Source organism: Schistocerca americana, chromosome 5 (genome assembly GCF_021461395.2).
Source record: "Schistocerca americana isolate TAMUIC-IGC-003095 chromosome 5, iqSchAmer2.1, whole genome shotgun sequence".
Taxonomy (NCBI): Eukaryota; Metazoa; Arthropoda; class Insecta; order Orthoptera; family Acrididae; genus Schistocerca; species Schistocerca americana.
This window is the reverse complement of record NC_060123.1, coordinates 327,556,843-327,579,624: the sequence shown is the minus strand read 5'-3', so window position 1 is coordinate 327,579,624 and position 22,782 is coordinate 327,556,843.

Sequence of the window (22,782 nt, the reverse complement as noted above, 5' to 3'; positions counted from 1 at the left end):
CTAGGCGATGTCGAGACGTCCGATGTAGGACAAAAGAGGTGGATTGTTACACCGTCAGTTATCATAGGGCAACCGTCTTTGTGTTTTACGATACAGGCAATGTTAGTAAGTGTTGGTGATTCAAGGAAGTCAAGCATTCCTCTGCGCTTTAAACCATATTTGAGACAATATTAATATCACCAACTACGCCACGAGCTTATTCATGATTCACCGCCACCGATGTTACAGCAATGCCCGGAGACGCCTCTTCTTACCCAGTAATCACAGCCAAGCCAGGTAAAGAACATACTACGTCGAGGCTTCCGTTCTCATCCTTACTACGCTTTCTTGCTCTTCCCAACGATTCTTTTACACTCCGAGGTTGTGAATTAGTTTCACACTCTGTTCAAGTGTGTTCTTCAAGTTAGTAACAGGCTAGAGTCAGAAGTAATGAGTGTGCTGCTCACTGTTTCTCCCAGCAGAGACAAACCCTAACTTAAATTGTCAATTAAAATTTGTGTTAACCGTTCTCATGAATCATTATGAGACAGTAGCTATTTTGTATGGTGAACAGTATTGTCATTTGTCAGCGATTTACTTTCTGTGCAATTCTCAACGTTGTTGCACGAAAGAACAGTGTTGTTTTTCCATCTGTCTGGCTTCTCATTATGTTAGTTTGTTGAACTCGCTATCCTGGTGATCCCATATGTTGTACAGTGGAATTATCCCAGGTATGATCATGTACTAGAACGAAACCTTCATGCCTGCAAGTAAATGACGGACCCAAGTAGCAACTTTCAGCTGTTTTAGCAAATAACCACGGCCGCTAGCTAACCTAGCACATAGTTATTCAAGTAATTCCAGATAACGAGATGGCAAACAAGAAAGTAAATTTCAATCCATTAATTCAGATACAATACTTGGCCGCAACATCTCCTTAACGAATAAAATTATCTGAAAATGGTTTTCCCCAGGTTCATTAGCTCAAGAATGCGAGTCTTCGCTTGAATGAAATGAGGTACGAAATAAATCGTATCTAAGCGGACTCGACTCACTTCAAATCGCCCAAGTTCCACTACGCAGTTTTGAAAAGTCTTAGCGATTTTGCCAACTGACGTTCCACGCTTTCGGCTGCGGCCCACTGGGAATTTGACGCGAGAGATGACGGGGCACAAAGGTGAATGCTTACTTAATTCATACCAGCTATTCACAGAAAAATTAAACTGAGTAAGCCCATCCAAAATAATAATGCGTACGTCTTTTACAGTTGTGTGAGGGTGCGTACCAAATTATTAAAACAAGCATTGTTTCTATTTTGTCCGCAGCTCGTGGTCGTGCGGTGGCGTTCTCGCTTCCCACGCCCGGGTTCCCGGGTTCGATTCCCGGTGGGGTCAGGGATTTTCTCTGCCTCGTGATGACTGGGTGTTGCGTAATGTCCTTAGGTTAGTTAGGTTTAAGTAGTTCTAAGTTCTAGGGGACTGATGACGACAGCTGTTAAGTCCCATAGTGCTCAGAGCCATTTGAACCATTTGTTTCTATTTTAAATTTTCGTTTTGTGGCTGCACCCTAGATAGTGTGCACGTAAATGCAGCCCTGGCTTAAACTGTGATAGGAATCATCTTATAGTCTCCAAGAAGTAGACCTGCAGGTGAGTATGGACTGTCGAGTCTCATTGTGATGTGTCTTGTAGTAATCGACCCCTTCATGGTTTTAAAAAAAATTGCAGTTAAATTGTTTAAGTATTACAGATATTTGAACTTAACAATATTTTCTAAAGCAGTATCTTATAGAGCTACGGATCTGTAGCCCAAACCTCACCGACGGCCGAAGAGTGCGAGCAGCGCAAATACTGTGTTATATAGTTCTATAGCAGGTCGCTATGTGAAGAGCGGTTCGTTGCGTAAGAAGATGTCTTGTTCGTTGGTACATAGACCATGGATGATCTGCAGAACTGTCGCCAAACTGCCATATCTTTAAATACCAATATAAATAACAAAGATTCATTTTTTTACGTAGAAAACGTTTCTCAGTTACTGACCATAATTGTGGTATTCAGCTGCTTCGCTGTACATTGATCTCCACTGTTCTGCTGACAGATAATCCAGCTCAGTCGTCTTCGCAAGTTTCATCTTTCCTACAGCTTCTAGAATTTCAGGCTTGGCAACCGTCGCGGTAGGTCCCTGAAGTGGTGCCAACTGTCGTACAGGGGAATGTGAGAGCTCCTCATTGGAGACTGCTTCGAAGTACTGCGGCCAGTGGTAGACGTGAGGATTTTAAGCTCCGCAGTCTCGGTCATCGCGCGTCGCAAATTTCACACCCTTCTTGTCGCTCGGAGCTGAGAGGCGATAAGCAACGCCGCATCTTGCAATTAGTGCCGTGCACGGCCCTTCCGGGAGCGCTCTTTCGCTTTTTTAGAGCGGTGATCCGGCGGCGGCCCGCACAGCGGCGAGGCGAGGCGAGGCGACCGCCTGCCCAGAGTCGTCTCTCCCTCCTCTTGCAAATCCCGTCAGCGGCGCCAACACCGGCCGGCTTATCTTGCTTGGCTGGCCAGCAGCGCGCAACACGATTATTGCGGGATTTCATATCTGCAGATGGGCGAGCAGACTGTTACGACCGCTTCCATCTGCCCCCCTCCTCTCCCCCTCCGCCCATCTCCTTGAAGCTGGCGCAAATCCGCCCAGAGAGTGGATGTGAATGGGCGCCAAACAGGAGGTGCTCGGCTGTGGCGCCACTCACCACTTGTATCGCTCGTGGCTTCACAAATCAAGCAAGTGGCTTGCACATGGTAAAGTAGATTACCTTTCCAAGAATGAAAGGGGTAGCGACTGGTAAAAAAGAAAAAAGCGCAGGCAGCTCCCGTTTTTAAGCACAGGTCTTCGGATAGTTGTACATAGCAAAATCACTGAGTAAGCAGTAAAGAAGACCAAACACACATTTAGAAATAGAATTCAGTTTCAGGGAGAAGAAGTAGAAATTGCATGTTTGCCGACAGAAAGTACGAGGGACGCTCTATAAGTAATGAACGTAACATTTTTTCTCTCGGCCAGTTTAGGTTGAAAAAATGCGAAGTTATTGTGAGACGTCGTGTAATATTTCTGCTTCAGTTCCTATAGTTTCATGAAGTTGTGATATGTGACGGCACTATACGTAGCCTTCAAAATAGAGTCTTAAACGGAGGAGAATTCCAAACTGAGAGCTGACAATGACTTTCTTTTGACAGAAATCCGGAGCATCGCAGAAATTCATAGGCGCTTGCAGAATGTCTACAGATACCTGGCAGTGAACAAGAGCACGGTGAGTCGGGCGAGGAGTCTGTCATATTCGCAACAAGATCGCGCAAACCTGTCTGATCCCGCGTGCCGGACGGTCACACACAGCTGCGGCTCCTACAATGTTGGAACATGCGGACATTCTCATTCGGGATGATAGGCAGATCACAATCAAATACCTCGCTTCTCAGCTGAACGCCTCTGCGTACCCGAGAGGAGCGCACTAAACTTTGTTGGACTGTTCTTCCTCATCCACCCTACAGCCCTCACGTGGCGTCTTCCGACTTCCGTCTGTTTGGTCCAATAAAGGCTGCACTACATAGGAAGCAGTGTTTTGAGTGATGGGAAGGTTGTTGATGCAAGAACACGTTGGCTGCGATGTCTAACAGTATAGCGGCACCATGCGGGCATACAGGCCCTCCCAGTAAGGTGGTTCAAATGGCTCTGAGCACTATGGGACTTCACATCTGAGGTCATCAGTCCTTTAGACATAAAACCAATTAAACGTAACTAACCTAAGGACATCACACATATCCATGCCCGAGGCAGAATTCGAACCTGCGACCGCAGCGCCGTTACAGACTGCAGCGCCCAGAACCGCTCGGTCACAGCGACCGGCTAGTAAGGTGGACTAAGGCTGTCGTATTGAAAGGAGAGTAATTTGAAAAACACAGTTTTGTAGCCAGAAGAGTTCTCTTGTGGTTTTAGGGCGCACAACTACAGTGGTCATTAGCGCCCAGACTAAATTATGAATTCACTGCGAGGCACAATGTTAAAACAGCAACTAAAAAGGACAACACTATAAAAGGCACATTAACAGCCATGGGATTAAATGAAAACAGCATAATAAAATGTGCTTGGAAAGGTTTGTCAAGTGGATAAAACCAAGAACGCGAGCAGCTGCTCCTGCGTCATCCGCTAAAATTTCATCCAGAGTACATGGCAGACCAAGATCATTGCGCAGTGTATTAAAATTCGGACAGGACGTTAAAATGTACCCACATGGGCAGAACGGCGCCGGCGCTGCCGTCAGCAGACGGCGGTGGCTGAACCGGCAGTGTCCAATCCGTAATCGGGCCAAAACGACGACCTCCCGCCGAGAAGGGCGGGAATAGGTCGTCCAAGCCGTGGGGAGAGGTTTCAAGGCCCAAAGCTTGTTTGCAGTAAGTGTAGACCAATCGGCATGCCTCAGCGATAAAATGCACTGACAAATGACCCTGCTAAAATCGGATGAAGGCACACAACAAGAAGCTGTCCGAGGCTGGAGGACCACAGCCTTGGGCGCGGCATCTGCAGCTTCATTCCCAGGGATACCGACATGGCCAGGAACCCACATAAAGGTAATCGGAGAACCGTCGTCCACCAGCTGCTGGAGAGAGCGTTGGATCCGGTGCACGAAAGGGTGAACCGGATCGGATCACTGAAGCTCTGGATGGCACTCAGGGAATCAGAACAGATGACATAAGCAGAATGTTGGTGGCGGCGGATGTAAAGAACAGCTAATAGAGGCCAAATAGCTCAGCTGTGAAGACCGAACAATGGCTATGGAGCCGGTATTTGAAACTGTGTGCCCCGACGATAAAAGAACACCCGAGCCAGAAGAGTGGGGAATAATATAGTGTATTGGAATCCTGCATAAAACCAACCAGATGTCACAAAAAAAAAGAAAGAAAAAGAAAAATGTTGCGTTACTAACTTAATGCTCCTCGTAAGACTGTCAGAGGATGGAAAGGTCTTGAAAGAGTAGTTGCACCGAATGGGCAGTGTCTTGAAAAGATGTTATAAGATGAACAACAAGAAAAATAAAAAGTAAAACAAGGGTAACAGAATGTAGTCGAATTAAATCAGGCTGTGTTGAGAGCATTCATTTAGAAAATGAGATACTATAAATCGTAGATGAGTCTTGCTGGTTGGGTAGCAAAATAAGTAACGATGGCCTATGAAAGAATATATAAAATGCAGACTGACAACAGCAAGAAAAACATTTATGATAAAGAGGGCTTTGTTAATATTTAAACACTTTTGTGAAGTTATTTGTCTGCAGTGTATGGTAGTGAAATGTGGACGATGATCGATTCAGAAGAAAGAGAAAATATAAACTTTAAAAATGTGGTGCTACAGAAGAAACCTGAACGTTAGATGGCTAGAACGAATATCTAATGGTGGGATACTGAACCGAACCCGGTATAAAATACATTTATTTTACAGCGTGACTAAAAGAAGGAATCGTTTAATAGGACACATCCTGAGGCATCAAGAATCGTCAGTTTGATAATGGAGGGAAGTAAGTACGTTGGGAAAGGGGGGGGGGGCGCGAGGGCGGGGGGAATGCAGAGAAAGAACTCAAGACGAATGCATTACACAGGTTCTAATAGATGTAGGCTGCAGTAGATTTTCGAGATATACTACCGTGATGAACTGCATCAAACCAGTCTTAGGACTGAAGATCACAGCAACAAACATTTTACGTCATGTGATGTAGAATTGTTATGGAACACGTTTTGTGTTCACATATTACGACGTTTTTGGAGAACGAGAACCACCTCTAGAGAAATCTACATGGGTTCCGCAGACAGAGATCTTGCGAAACTCAGCTCCATCTGCTCGTCCTCAAGATCCGAAGACAAAGAAGGCGCCCAAATTGATGCTGTGTTCGTTGACTTTCGGAAGGCATTCGATGAAGTTCCTCACTGTCGTTCAGCGAACAAAACATGAAATTACCGACTCAGGACTTCCTGGCAGACCCTATAAAAAATTGTAGGAAAAGCAAATGCCACCCTGAGTCTCACCGGAAGAATCTTAAAGAACGAACGATACGGGTTACAGAACACTTGTGTTTGGGAACATAGAAATTCCTCCCAGGTATTTCTTCCAAAATGATCACGATGAAAAAATCAGAGAAATTAGAGTTATCAAAATAGCACCTACATCGTCATCAATTATTTGTTAAATTGGTTAGTTACGTGTCCCATATACAGGGTGCTCCATTGAAGGTGACCGGGCCAAATATCTCATGCAATAAGCGTCAAATGAAAAAACTACAAAGAACGAAACTTGTCTAGTTTGAAGAGGGAAACCAGATGGCGCTATGGTTGGCCCGCTAGATGGTGCTGCCATAGGTCAAACGGATATCAACTGTGTTTGTTTAAATAGGAACCCCATTTTTATTACATATTCGTGTAGTACGTAAAGAAATGTGAATGCTTTAGTTGGACCCCTTTTTTCGCTTTGTGGCAGGTGCGCTGTAATAGTCACAAACATATGGCTCACAATTTTAGACAAACAGTTGGTAACAGGTAGGTTTTTTAAATTAAAATACATAACGTAGGTACGTTTGAACATTTTTTTTTTATTTCGGTAGTTCCAATGTGATACATGTACCTTTGTGAACTTATTTCTGAGAACGCATGCTGTTACAGCGTGAGTACCTGTAAATACCATATTAATGCAATAAACGCTCAAAATTATGTTCGTCAACCTCAATGCATTTGGCAATACGTGTAACGACATTCCTCTCAACGGCGAGTAGCTCGCCTTCCGTAATGTTCCCACATGCATTGACAATGCGCTGACGCATGTTGTCAAGCGTTGTCGGTGGATCACGATACCCAATATCCTTCAACTTTCCCCACAGAAAGAAATCCGGGGACGTCAGATGCGGTGAACGTGCCGGCCATGGTATGCTGCTTCGACGACCAATCAACCTGTCATGAAATATGCTATTCAATACCGCTTCAACCGCACGCGAGCTATGTGCCGGACATCCATCCTCCATAGACTTGATTGTCATCTTAAATTGTACCGAACTTAAAACCTGAATTCGATGATTTATTGTAGTATTGGCCAACTTCATGACGTAGTAGTAAGAATTATGTTGTAAAGAAACTTCTTATAAAATTAGATATTGTTGTGCTTAGAGTTATTTCACTTACTCAGGACGAGCTGTGTTGTCTTAACATCTGTCCTAACACTGTCACATTGCAAACTGTGAAAATTCGTGTATTTCTATGAAAAAATTAGCATTAAAAACCAATACATTTACAGATTATACACAAAGTTGTGCACTGTCATACTATGAGGATCCACACCTAGACCGAAGTGTTAGACAGTTAATTACATTTGTAAGGTCTCCAACAGTATGTTAGACATACAAAAAGTACAAAATGTCCTATTTTACACCCTATACTGACAATACCAGATTGGTGGAAACCGTGAATTGGTACCAGTTGCAACTGCAAATTTGATGAGAGTTCAGTAATCTAGGATTAATAATGAGTTTAGTCTAAATCACGTATATACACCTCTGACCAAAAAAAATGAAGTTCTCAAAAGACGCGGTCGGACGTCAGTGTAATTTCGTACACATACATGCCATAGGTAAGTATGTACAGTATTAGAGGTGCAGCTCTCTCTGACAAAATGCCCACCAGAGGGCATTAGTGTTTGTGTTGTTACCGGACCTGGTAGGGTGCATAAGGAATGTGAACAGTGTCAGATGTTCAGTGATCACTGAATGACACGGAGATGCCGCATACTCGTGTGAGATGGCGTTATCAGCAGGTGATAGAGTTTGAAATGGGTCTCCATTTCGCTGGCTGGTCGAAACATGCCGTGTCTATGTTTATGGGGCATTAGAACGCGACAATGGTCCGATGTTGGGCTGCATGGGAATGTGAGGTGAGGCATACTCGTCGACAAAGTTTCAGTCGACCACATCTGACCACCAAAAGGAAGGATCGCCGTATTGTTCAACAAGCATTGTACATGGTAACGCCTTCACATCTGCGTCTGCCGTAGATGAACATGTGATGCACTCCCTGCAAAATTCTGTGTCATATTACACCATTGGTCGGTAACTAGCAGCAGCCGGACTATTGAATTAGGCTGCTACTGACACTACAGCACAAACGGCTGCATTTGGAGTGGTGCTGTGACCAGGAAGCATGGACAGCTGATGAAGGGCGTCGCATTGTCTCCAGCGATGAATCGCGGTTCTGCACTACCACAAATGACCATCGTCAGCGAGTATGGGGGTGACATGGAGAGTGGTCCCATTAGTCCATTGTTTTTGAGAAGTACAGCGGTGTCACTCCTGGCTTCATGGTGTGTGAAGCCATTGGTATATGACTTCAGGTCAAGACTCGTAGAAACAAAAGTTACGTCGCGGATATCTGTCGTCCTCAAGTGTTACGTGTGATGCGACGGTATCGTTGTGCCATTTTTCAAGAGGACAATGCTCGTTCACACAAAGCACGTATCTCTCTGAAGGACACCGCCATCTGTAGTAAATCTATCAATTCAAATGCTTCAGTCGAAAGAAGAAAATGCCATTTGATGCGCTAGAAGAAAAGTAAAAATGTTTGAAATCTTAAATAATTGGAATCTTCTCAACTCTACACAATTACGAATTCAGCAGTGGTGGTGATATGGCTGCACAATAATATGACAAATGGTAGAAATGAGGATTGGCTTGGTTAAGTCCTAGGCTGTTAAATGTCGGAACTACCGAACATTTTGGAAGATTTCTCAAATTTATCTAGTCGGTTAAAGGTCCTAGACTACACTTCACATACCCAAGACGAAAAATGTAGTTTTCGAAACATATTGTATTGAATTTTAATTATGCCAGTCAACATAAAGAAATACAAGGTATTACAAACGGCCGAGCGGAGAAACCACTGCGTGAAGTCTGGGTAGCTGTTGGGACCCTGTGAAGTGTCAAAGATGCGAATAAGACATTATTATGCTCACATCAAAAAAACGTTTTTCCTCACTTTGCTTCCGAGAGTACAGAAAATTGGGATAGAAACATAATCATTTCGCCCCTTTTAATGCTCATGAAAACCACGCATTGCATGTTGTACCACCATACAGCGAGACCTTCAGAGGTGGTGGTCCAGACTGCTGTTCACACCGGTACCTCTAATACCCAGTAGCACGTCCTCTTGCACTGATGCATGCCTGTATTCATTGTGACATACTGTCCACAAGTTCATCAAGGCACTGTTGGTCCAGATTGTCCCACTCCTCAACGGCGATTCGGCGTAGATCCCTCAGAGTGGTTGTTGGGTCACGTCGTCCATATACAGCCCTTTTCAATCTATCCCAGGCGTTGTCGATAGGGTTCATGTCTGGAGAACATGCTGGCCACTCTAGTCGAGCGATGTCGTTATCCTGAAGGATGTCATTCATAAGATGTGCATGATGGGGACGCGAATTGTCGTCCATGAAGAAGAATGGTGGTGGTGGTGGTGGTGGTTGTTGGGATGTTTAAGGGGGACTAAACAGCGAAGGTCATCAGTCCCCCATTCCAAAATCAGGCGAGCCGAAAATCTACGGAGCAGATAAAAACCAAAGGGGGGGGGGGGGGAGACGTCCCCCCAGGCGCTAAAAGAACACAAATGCAGCAACAAACACTACAGACAAGAACAGGACAGAGGTACACCAGACAGAAAGAAACAGAAGAAAGGAAGATGGCCGGAGACTGGTTGACTGACCACGAGAACAAAAATGGGAAAGAGTCAACCATCTCACGGCACACCAGAACAGCAACAGACACAAGGACAAAAGACACAGAAAGGGAAAAGGCGCAGGACCTCCCTAAATCGAACCATAAAACGGACTACCACGGATAAAATTTAAAACGTCATCAGCCATGGAGGCATCGTCGGATAAAACCAAAGCCAAAGTGCCCGGGAGATTAAAAGATTGCCGGAGTGTGCGCAGTCGAGGACACTCCAGCAAAATGTGGCCGACCGTCAGCCAGGACCCACACTGACACGAGGGGGGATCCTCCTGACGTAACAGATGGCCGTGCGTCAGGTATGTATGGCCGATGCGCAGCCGACACAGGACTACCGAGTCCCTGCGAGAAGCCCGCAGGGAGGAACGCCACACATCGGTCGTCCCCTTGACAGCCCGTAGTTTATTCGGGGCTGTCATGCCACGCCACTCAGCAGCCCACATCCCAATCAGCTTATGGCGCAACACCAGCTGCTGGTCGCGAGCCGTAAGGCCGATCTCCAAAGCCGGGGCGTCGATCGCCCCCTTTGGCCAGCCTGTCTACACGTTTGTTCCCTGGGATGCCAACATGACCGGGCGTCCAAACCAAGACCACCGAACGACCAGAACGGGCAATGGCGGAAACAGACTCCTGAATGGAGGACACCAGAGGAGAGGAGGGATAGCAGCGGTCGATGGCCTGAAGGCTGCTCAGGGAGTCACTGCAGATCACGATGGACCTACCTGAGCAGAAACGCATATGCTCCAGAGCGCGCAATATGGCCACCAGCTCTGCAGTAAAAATACTGCAGCCAGCCGGCAAGGAGCGTTGCTCAACATGTGCAGCATGAGCAAAAGAGTAGGCAGTGCGACCATCAACCAGGGAACCATCAGTGTAGACAGTCTCACAGTCCGAAAATGAGGCGAGGAGCGCAAGAAAACGGCGACGGAGGGCCACAGGCGGAACCGAGTCCTTGGGTCCCTGTGCCAAGTCCAGACGGACGGACGGACGGCAGGGACAAACGCCAGGGAGGCGTAGGTGCACGGACCCGGAAGGGAGGCGGAAGAGGGAATGAACCCAATTCCGACAGCAGGGACTGAACGCGGACAGCGACGGAAAGCCCAGACCTAGGTCGCCGTTCGGGCAGATGGAGGGCCATGGCAGGGAAAAGCAGGCGACGATTGGGATGGCCTGGCGAGCAATGCACGTGGACAGCATAGTCGGCGAGCAGTCGATGGCGGCGAATTCGCAGCGGGGGAACCCCGGCCTCCACCAGTAGACTATCCATGGGGCTCGTACGAAAAGCGCCAGTTGCAAGCCGGACCCCACAGTGGTGTATGGGGTCTAACAACTGCAACACTGAGGGTGATGCAGACCCATAGGCCAGGCTCCCGTAATCAAGCCGAGACTGCACATGGGCTCTGTACAATCGCAGCAGCGTGCAGCGATCTGCACCCCAAGACGTGTGGCTAAGGCAGCGGAGGGCGTTGAGGTGCCGCCAGCATTTTTGCTTCAGCTGAGCAACATGAGGAACCCATGTGAGCGGGGCATCAAACACGAGTCCCAAGAAGCGGCAAGTGTCCACCACTTCAAGCAGGTGGCCGTCGAGGTAAAGTTCAGGATGAGGGTGGACCGTCCGACGCCTGCAGAAGTGCATAACTCGAGTCTTGGCTGCAGAGAACTGAAAACCGTGAGTCAGAGCCCATGATGCTGCCTTCCGAACGGCTACCTGCAGCCTGCGTTCGGCGACTCCCGTAGTCGTGGAGCTAAAGGAGATGCAGAAGTCGTCGGCATACAAAGAAGGAGACACCGACGACCCCACGGTTGCAGCCAGACCATTAATGGCCACTAGAAATAAGGACACACTCAACACCGAGCCCTGCGGGACCTCATTTTCCTGTGTATAAGAAGAACTAGAGGCGGCACCGACTTGCACCCGGAAAGAGCGGTGCAATAGAAAGGTTTGAAGAAAAGCCGGGAGCCGACCACGAAGACCCCACCCATACAACGTGGCGAGGATGTGATGCCTCCATGTGGTGTCATACGCCTTCCACAGATCGAAAAATACAGCAACGAGATGCTGACGTCGGGCAAAAGCCGTACGGACAGCAGATTCCAGCCGCACCAAATTGTCCACTGCAGACCGGCCCCGACGGAAGCCACCCTGGGATGGAGCGAGGAGACCGCGCGACTCAAGGACCCAACACAAACGCCGCCTCACCATACGTTCGAGCAATTTGCACAAAACGTTGGTGAGGGTAATGGGACGATAGCTGTCCACCGCCAGTGGGTCCGCACCGGGCTTCAAGATGGGGACAATAACACCCTCTCGCCATTGCGACGGGAACACGCCTTCGCTCCAAATGCGATTAAATATCGCGAGAATGAGTCTCTGGCAGTCCCTGGAGAGATGCTTCAGCATCTGCGCGTGCATGCAGTCTGGGCCTGGTGCTGTATCAGGGCAATCGGCGAGGGCAGCGAGGAATTCCCTCTCGCTGAAAGGAGCATTGTATGTTTCAGAACGATGCGTGTGGAATGAGAACGGCGTCCGCTCGGCTCGCTCCTTTAGAGAGCGAAAGGCGGGGGGATAGGAGGCAGTCGCAGAGCTCTGAGCAAAGTGCGCGGCAAGCCGGTCAGCAATGGCGGCAGCGTCCGTGCAGACAGCGCCGTCCAAGGAGAGCCCAGGGACACCCATAGGGGTCTGGTATCCATAAATCCGCCGGATCCGGGACCACACGAGTGAGGGGGAGACATGGGAGCCCAAGGATGAGACATACCTCTCCCAGCACTCCTGCTTACGCTGTGCAATAAGACGACGGGCCAAGGCACAGAGCCTCTTAAAGGCGATGAGGGTCTCGAGAGACGGGTGCCGCCTATGCCGCTGGAGAGCCCGCCGACGGTCGCGAATAGCCTCAGCAATCTCCGGCGACCACCAGGGTACAGCCTTCCTCCGAGGGAGGCCAGAGATCGGGGGATGGCAGCCTCGGCCGCTGAAATGATGGATGTGGTTAAAACACGGACCACCTCGTCAATGTCACTCTGTGGGGGAGACTCAATGGCAGCAGCAGAAGTAAAAGCCGGCCAGTCTGCCCTGTGGAGAGCCCAGCGGGGCAGGCGCCCAGATGAACGACTCTGGGGTAGTGACAAATAGATGGGAAAATGGTCACTACCGCACAGGTCAGGGTGCACCCTCCAGTGGAGGGATGGGACAAGTCCGGGGCTGCAAATAGAGAGATCGATGGCCGAGAACGAGCCATGGGCAACACTGAAATGCGTGGGAGCACCAGTATTCAAGAGGCTAAGGTCGAGCTGAGCCAACACATGCTCCACAGCCCGACCGCTGTCATCGGAGACAGTCCCACCCCATAGAAGGTTGTGGGCATTGAAATCGCCCAGAAGCAGCAAAGGTGGCGGGAGTTGAGCCAGCAGTGCAGCCAAGACATGTCGGGGGAGCCCCCCATTTGGAGGAATGTAAACAGAGCAAACAGTAATGGCCGGCGAGAGCTCAACCCTGGCAGCAACTGCCTCTAAAGGCGTCTGAAGGGGTACTGGCGAACTACAGACAGAGTGGTGAACAAAGAGGCAAACCCCACCTGACGCACGATGACAGGCAGCACGGTTCTTATAGTATCCCTGATAACCACGAAGGGCGGGGGTCCGTAGTGCAGGAAACCAAGTTTCCTGCAGAGCAATGCAGAGAACAGGGGAATCACTCAGAAGCATCCGGAGCTCAGGCAGGTGGCGGAAATAACCGCCGCAGTTCCATTGGAGAATGGAAGCAGGAAGGGACTGGGAGGGCGTGAATGCGACTAAGAGGCAGACAGCGCGTGAGAGCCAACCGCCGCCACTGGGGGAGAGTCAGCTGAGTCCATAGGAGAGGCCCCCAAGGGTTCCGTGAGGGCGAGATCCGTGGGAGAGGTGAGGATCTCCACCTCATCCCCGGAGCCAGGACTATGTACAGCAGGCGGTGCTGAAACCGCCGGAACGTCCTTCTTCTTGGACACATTCCATTCCTTCTTCTCGCGTCTGCCCTTAGGGTGAGAGGGCTGGGAGAGCTTCTCTGAAGGAGCGTCGGAGGCTGACGACGACGCAGAAGCCCTATGATCAGCAGGTGGCGGAACCTTCAGCCACTGGCTGACATCTGGCTGGGAAGGAGAAGAAACGGAGGAAGGGAGAGCCCCGAGGGACCCCTTCCGCGAGAGAGGAACCGGCGGAGGCAACGCCGCCGGAGAAGGAGGGGGAGGAATCGAGCCTCCCAGTTGTGGAGCAGATGTCACTCCCGAAGTAAGCTTGGGGGGAGCGACAGAAGAGGGTTTGCCCCCAACTGCTAAGGGGGCAATAGAGGAAGGCTTGCCCCCAGGCACGAGGGGGGCAGACAGATATACATGGCCCCGAGGGCCCACTGAAGGCGGCACAGATGAAGCGACAACCGTCGCTCGCGTGGGCGACGATAACGTGGCTGCAGGATAAGATGTTCGAAGGGAAGCAGGATACAACCTTTCATATTTCTGTTTAGCCTCTCGATAAGTAAGCCGGTCCAGGGTCTTAAATTCCATTATCTTCCACTCCTTATGAAGAACAGGGCAATCCGGCGAGCATGGAGAGTGGTGCTCCCCACAGTTGACACATACAGGCGGGGGCGCACATGGAGAATCGGGATGAGAGGAGCGTCCGCAATCTCGACATGTAGCGCTGGATGGGCAACCGGAGGACATATGCCCAAACTTCCAGCACTGGAAGCACCGCATCGGGGGAGGGACGTATGGCTTCACGTCGCAACGGTAAACCATTACCTTGAGCTTCTCGGGCAAGACATCCCCCTCGAAGGCCAAGATAAAGGCACTGGTGGCCACCCTGTTTGTCTTGGGTCCTTGATGGACACGACGGACAAAATGCACACCACGCCATTCCAAGTCGGCTCTCAGCTCGTCATCGGATTGTAACAAGAGGTCACGATGGTAAATAATCCCCTGGACCATATTTAAGCTACTGTGGGGAGTGACGGTAACAGGGACGTCACCCAGCTTATCACACAAGAGCAACGCTCGTGACTGGGCTGGGGAGGACGTCTTGAGGAGGATGGACCCATTCCTCATTTTTGACAACCCTGCCACTTCCCCAAACTTATCCTCCAGGTGTTCTACAAAAAACATAGGCTTCGTCGGAAGAAAGGAGTCACCATCAGTCCTGCTGCAGACAAGGTATTGCGGTACATAAGGCACTAGATCGGCGTCCCTCCCATGGCGCAGCCATCGAGGGGAACGTCTAAGGGTCATATTGCGCAGCATCGAAGTTGACTCTACCTCGCTTAGAGACGCTGGTGGCCGTGCGACCACCAGCTTGGTGTGATTTATTGCGCTTCATTGCGCCACATCCGCCCAGATGCCACCTACTCCGAACGAGGGCTCTCCCCAATGGCGCCACCCAGCCAAAGCAACGGGTACCTGGCCGATATGCCGTTGCCCGGAGTCCCCGTGCCCCAGACAAGATGGGCACATGCTCCTTGGCATGCACGGGGAGGAAACAGCTCTGGCATCTGTAGTGCGATCCCTGCGTGGTCAGGGGGCTACCACCAAGAGGGTACATGACGACCCCACCACAACGGACTGGCTATCGTGCTGGATTTTAGGTGTTTAAAGGGTCCACAGTTGTCGTAGGCGCTAAGAAGAAGAGTGCGCACAAGGCGAGAAGGAGACAACCCAGAAGATGTTGGGCGTAGTCCCCCCCCACACGACAATAGGTAACATGCAAGATGGTGAAGCATGATGGACCAATACAAAAACACCACGTAAGGTGTCCTTCCCCAAATGGCGCGCACTGACGACGGAAATTTGGAAGAAAAAAGGAGGTCAAACCCAAGAGGGGACCATCACAGAAGGCCGAAACGTTTGAGACTCCTTTTAGTCGCCTCTTACGACAGGCAGGAATACCGCGGGCCTATTCTTACCCCCGAACCCGCAGGGGGTGAAGAAGAATGCCTCGCCAATATGCTGCCAATATGGTTGCACTATTGGTGGGTGGATGACATTCACGTATAGCACAGCGCCTTCCATGACCACCAGCGGCGCACGTCGGCCCCACATAATGCCACCCCAAACCAGCAGGGAACCTCTACCTTGCTGCACTCGCTGGACAGTGTGTCTAATGCGTTCAGCCTGACCGGGTTGCCTCCAAACACGTCTCTGATGATTGAACGGCTGAAGGCACATGCGACACTCATCAGTGAAGAGAACGTTATGCCAATACTGATCAGTCCATTCGGCATGCTGTTCGGTCCATCTGTACCAAGCTGCACGGTGTAGTGGTTGCAAAGATGGACCCCGCCATGGACGTCGGGAGTCATGTGGCGCATCATGGCACAGTTTGAGCCGTAACACACGTCCTGTGGCTGCACGTAAAGCATTATTCAACATCGTGGCGTTGCTGTCAGGGTTTCTCCGAACCATAATTCGTAGGCAGCGGTCATCCACTGCAGTAGTAGCCCTTGGATGACCTGAGCGAGGCTTGTCATCGACAGTTCCTGACACTTTGTATCTCCTCCATGTCCGAACAACATAGCTTTGGTTCACTCCGATACGCCTGGACACTTCCCTTGTTGAGAGCCCTTCCTGGCACTAAGTAACAATGCGGACGCGATCGAACCGCGGCATTGACCGTCTAAGTATGGTTGAACTACAGACAACACGAGCCGTGTACCTCCTTCCTGGTGAAATGACGAACTCATCGGCTGTCGGTCCCCTCTCTCTAGTAGGCGCTGCTCATGCATGGTTGTTTACATCTTTGGGCGGGTTTAGTGAAATCTCTGAACAGTCAAAGGGACTGTGTCTGGGATAAAATATCTGCAGTCAACGTCTATCTTCATGAGTTCTGGGAACTGGGGTGATGCAAAACTTTTGATATGTGTACTTCAGCTATTTATTCACAATGTTTACAAGTCGTCGTTCTTGCGCATTAGCCTCGGCTGTTGCTAATTCAGCTGCGTTTTGGATTCTAGCTGACCTCCGCCGAGTCAGCTCAGCGTTTGCACGTCCAGGATGTGATGTCAGCGATCCTGGCAGAGTGAAGGGCTTCTCCAGCCGGTTGTGGAGTGTGCTCGGTTCCACTCCAAATTCTACAGTGACTCTTGATGGCTCATCCTCGACGTACCTACTCCTTTCTACCCCTACCAGGTTTCAGCGCCTAAAGGTGCCTGAGTGTTGATCAGGAACATGGACCCCAAGAGTCCCTGTTGCTGGCTTTCGCGTTGAAGTTAGATACTGGCAGCACTCTATGGTGTGGTTTCCGTTTCTCCGTCAGTAGATGGTAGGCTAGTTTGTAGACTGTGATGGAGCGTCTAGGACACAGACTCACTACAGTATCGTACTCATGGAATCGACGGCTTTTACCTTGAATGCCATCGATTCCAATGACCAACTCATGACAAGAGCTGGACAACTTCAGTATTTGAAGGGCCCTAGCGGGAGGCTTCGACACAGAGTTCGGTTCGTAATGACCGAATATGTCGTCCTTATTCTGCTGCATTCCCTTAACAGGCTATTAACTGCTGCGTCGGACCATCACTATGTGCTCTTATGAAATACATTTTCTTGCAATATGCCTTAAGAGCTAACGAATATGCTCGTCTCGCTTCCTTTGGTTTTCCGTCCTCTTTTCTGCTGAATGTTTATTCCTCACTCGGCAGGCAGTGTCGCCGACCTGACCCACTTGCTACAGAATGGCTCGCTTCCTGATTCTGCATCTGTCTCTGGAATGACATGAATTTGCCTGAGACAAAACGAATGAGTTTAATAAAAAAAATTCTATTCTGTATTGTAACAGCATGAAAGTGGTGAAATGAATCCATTAACGCGAAGAAATGGATGTTACTAGATGACATAAAATATAAAAACCTGTATTTCAAAGTTTACAGCCCATTCCTCCACTATTGATGGCTTTTTCAGTTTTATGCAACTGACTTTTTTCTGATCCAGATTTTTAATTTCCGTTTCATACCTCATTATAAAGCTGTGACAGTCTTTTGTGATTCTTTTCTAGCTCTATTTCATAACTCGTTTGATACGATGGATTTAATCCTACGAGGCTGAAATTTTATACTTATTTAAAAATGTCTCATTAATATTCACAGTGATAAAGATGTACATACATCTGTTCAGGTATCAAAGTAATCCATATTGCAAATATTAACCGGATAACAATGAGTCATTTGAGGTACAATAAGTTATGTGAGATTCTTATCAAATTTAGTACTGAAGGCACTACTCGTTTTCAAACTCACCAAATAAGTTACACAAAAAGTGGCAGTTTCAGAAATTTGTCCATTCTACGGTAAATTTCTGTGGATGCCGATACAGGGATCTAGACTGAACTCTCTATAAACTTGCTGGAGTTATCGGTGCCTCTTACTTAGACCTTATGCCATCTTTTGACTGTAAGCTACGTCTCCGCTTCGTGACGCACATAATTATTTCCGATCTTCGCCATCTCCTAATGCACTCACTCAGATAGTTGCCGCTCTCCAAGTAAACGCAAGGCTCGCATACGATACCAAGGCGGAGTCCGCTGCCAAGAGCAAATACAACGCTGCATTATTTATCCTCCTTTTTCGTCTTCCCGTGGCCTTCTGTACCACGTTGCGGCGGAACACTAAGCCTGTATGTAGTGTGGCTGCTTTGCTCGTAGCCCAGCTAAGAGCAAGTGCTTCCTGATAGTGCCACGCGAAACATCGCTGGCCGCAGGAAATTTTGCTTATTGTGAATATACAGCAGAGTAGGACGAACACATGATTAAATTTGTACGTGATTTGAAGGTACACGGGTTGCGAAATTTACTACGTAGTGCTGATACATCTGCCAGCAATAACTGTTGAAACCCGTATGGGCATACAGTAGAACTGAGCCTGCGTGACAGCTTCGGGTGCGTCATCCTATTCTGATTCAACTCTGTGACGGAATTAATCCATCTCATTTATAGTTACACTTTACGAAAACTGCGGTTCGGTAGTTCTGGTGCAGTACATAAAAGGCGTAGTAAATGATAGGATTGCTTTTAGTATTGGTAGCTTTGGAAGGTAAAGGAACATAAATGAATCTGCGAGACAGAAAGCGGGTGCCGACGACTTTTCTTGGTTTTTCGTTTTATTGTTTGTTATTTTACAGATAGTTACAACCGCACACCGTTAGTTTTCGTCCATTGTGTATTTCCTTAAAAATATAAACTGCACTTTATAAGTAATAAAAATTAGTTGCTCTCTTACCTTTTGTGCAATTATGTAAGCAAACCAATTACTTTTGATACAAGTACATTCACATGCACAAATATAAAAAATCTACACAATTAGTGTTGTTACTTTGTAACCAGTAGAACGTTTTTCATAATCAGATGAAACCATATAATTCCAGGGACCCTTCCAAGCCCTAAACATCTATGATGTATATATGCAGACTGAAGTGACGAAAATGTGTACCTAGTCAGGTATTCGGAGCTGGCCTCTTGCTCACTAGGCAGATGCGCTGGCCACTGCGCCACCCTAGCATACTGGCTTAATACAACTGCACGGAGTATCCTTGCACGCCTCTGTTCGCAATCCAAATTCGCATTGACATATCAGCCCACTTGGTATTCACCCCCTGAACTCTAGCAGCACTGCACACGCCCTCCAGCTGTATTGGAATAGCATTTCAGCAGCGAAGCGAGGTCTCTGGAACAATATTGTCGCAGAAGAAGCTGAGTTGCAAAGTCGCCGTAGTGTAGTGGTTATCATACTAGACTGTTGCATGGAGGGTTGTGAGTTCAAAACTCCCGTGAGCTGTAAAATTTCTATGTTCGTTTCGAGTACATTCTAGAAGTATCCACAAAAGGCAAGAATCATTGTACTGGAATGTTCTGTAGCTGTAAAATATATATATATATATATATATATATATATACACTCCTGGAAATTGAAATAAGAACACCGTGAATTCATTGTCCCAGGAAGGGGAAACTTTATTGACACATTCCTGGGGTCAGATACATCACATGATCACACTGACAGACCCACAGGCACATAGACATAGGCAACAGAGCATGCACAATGTCGGCACTAGTACAGTGTATATCCACCTTTCGCAGCAATGCAGGCTGCTATTCTCCCATGGAGACGATCGTAGAGATGCTGGATGTAGTCCTGTGGAACGGCTTGCCATGCCATTTCCACCTGGCGCCTCAGTTGGACCAGCGATCGTGCTGGACGTGCAGACCGCGTGAGACGACGCTTCATCCAGTCCCAACACATGCTCAATGGGGGACAGATCCGGAGATCTTGCTGGCCAGGGTAGTTGACTTACACCTTCTAGAGCACGTTGGGTGGCACGGGATACATGCGGACATGCATTGTCCTGTTGGAACAGCAAGTTCCCTTCCCGGTCTAGGAATGGTAGAACGATGGGTTCGATGACGGTTTGGATGTACCGTGCACTATTCAGTGTCCCCTCGACGATCACCAGTGATGTACGGCCAGTGTAGGAGATCGCTCCCCACACCATGATGCCGGGTGTTGGCCCTGTGTGCCTCGGTCGTATGCAGTCCTGATTGTGGCGCTCACCTGCACGGCGCCAAACACGCATACGAACATCATTGGCACCAAGGCAGAAGCGACTCACATCGCTGAAGACGACACGTCTCCATTCGTCCCTCCATTCACGCCTGTCGCGACACCACTGGAGGCGGGCTGCACGATGTTGGGGCGTGAGCGGAAGACGGCCTAACGGTGTGCGGGACCGTAGCCCAGCTTCATGGAGACGGTTGCGAATGGTCCTCGCCGGTACCCCAGGAGCAACAGTGTCCCTAATTTGCTGGGAAGTGGCGGTGCGGTCCCCTACGGCACTGCGTAGGATCCTACGGTCTTGGCGTGCATCCGTGCGTCGCTGCGGTCCGGTCCCAGGTCGACGGGCACGTGCACCTTCCGCCGACCACTGGCGACAACATCGATGTACTGTGGAGACCTCACGCCCCACGTGTTGAGCAATTCGGCGGTACGTCCACCCGGCCTCCCGCATGCCCACTATACGCCCTCGCTCAAAGTCCGTCAACTGCACATACGGTTCACGTCCACGCTGTCGTGGCATGCTACCAGTGTTAAAGACTGCGATGGAGCTCCGTATGCCACGGAAAACTGGCTGACACTGGCGGCGGCGGTGCACAAATGCTGCGCAGCTAGCGCCATTCGACGGTCAACACCGCGGTTCCTGGTGTGTCCGCTGTGCCGTGCCTGTGATCATTGCTTGTACAGCCCTCTCGCAGTGTCCGGAGCAAGTATGGTGGGTCTGACACACCGGTGTCAATGTGTTCTTTTTTCCATTTCCAGGAGTATATATATATATATATATATATATATATATATATATATATATATACCGTATGTGTTCTGGCTGGAGGTAGTTCGCTCCGCGATCTAGTATGTGCAAGTGCTGTATAAACCTTCGTTAAGTGAAGTTAGTGTTCGTCCATCTAATTGTACCTTCTTCTACGTGACATTCTGGTGGAGACGCTGGGTATTAGAACTTGCGATGCCGCACATTATCGACGACACAGTGGCTCCCATCAGGCCGCAATAGAGCCGCCGTTTACGTGGCGAAAAACCTGAGTCGAGCCATATTCAACAGATCGCAATCTACCGGAGACAGAAGAAGAGGACGTTACGATGACAGCAACTGTGTGCCACCACATGAGAGATCCTTCCGGGTTCTGTGGTGACAATGGCCAAGATCCAAACAAGCGGCTGAAGGTATATGAGTGTTAGACAAATTTAACAAATGGGATGACACCGTGTGTTTGGCTAACGTATTTTTCTATTTGGAGGGCACTGCCAAGCAATGGTGAGAGAACAACGATGAGACGTTCATAAGCTGGGAAGCATTCCAGGTGGAACTGCGCAAATATTTCGGCGACACATAACGACAGAAGTGCAAGGCTCAAGATAAATTAAAGAGCAGGGCACAGCGTCCAGGAGAAACGACAGCATCCTACATTCAAAATGTCTTGAAGCTGTGTGAAGTAGTGGATCCTAGAATGAAGAAAAAGGATAAGGATAAGGTTGCACATTTCACGAAGAGTGTTGCTGAGGACATGTATCAATCCCTACTCCTGAAGGAGGTTTCGACAGTAGACGACTTCATAAAATGGTGCCAGTATATCGAGAAAATGCAACAAAAAGGAATTACACGCAAGAAGTTGGAACGGCTTCCATATGTCGTATCGAAGGCTGTGATGGAGGAGGAAACTGGTTTCACAAATGTTCTTCGTCAGATAGTGAGAGGAAGTTCAGAAGGCACTTGGATTGCACCGAGAGCAAAAAACCGAGACGCTTCAACAAGTCATAAGGGAAGAAGTGGAACAGACATTGAACCCAATCTCTCGTCCTTCATTTCCCTTTAAAACGGTAAAAAACTCAAGACCCTCCATGCAACAGTCTAGTATCATAACCACTACCCTACGGCGACTGCTAATCAGCTTCTTCTGCGACAATATAATTTCATTCGATTAAAGCTCCTGTGCTTGGGTTTCAGGCAGGATGCCCCGTTTCACTGGATGCTGAGATGCTCTTCCAGTACAGTGGGAGACCCTCTGCAGTGCTGTTGGAGGTTAGGGGGAATACCAAGTAGGTTGAGGTGTGAATGAGAATATGGATTGGGGAGGAAGGCGTACTAGGAAAGTCTACGCAGTTGTGCAAAGCCACTGTGCCAGGAAGGCGTAGTTGTTAGCCTAGTGAGCGAGAGACCTGGATTCCAAAGCCAGCCTTGGTACAAATTTTTATTCGTCTGTTCAGTCTGCATATGTACATTGTTTTTGTTGTGACCAATGGCAAGAGCTTTCTGTTATTATTGATAAGTGGGAAAGTTGTTCACGAATAACAGAAACATATTTTATACGGGTGGGGCGAAACCACACCACATATACACCCGCAGAGTGATCCACACCGAATCAGAGCGTAGCGTGGGCTGTGTCAGTGTGAGTGGAGCAGTGCAAAGGGGACGATGGTACTCTCAGTGGAGC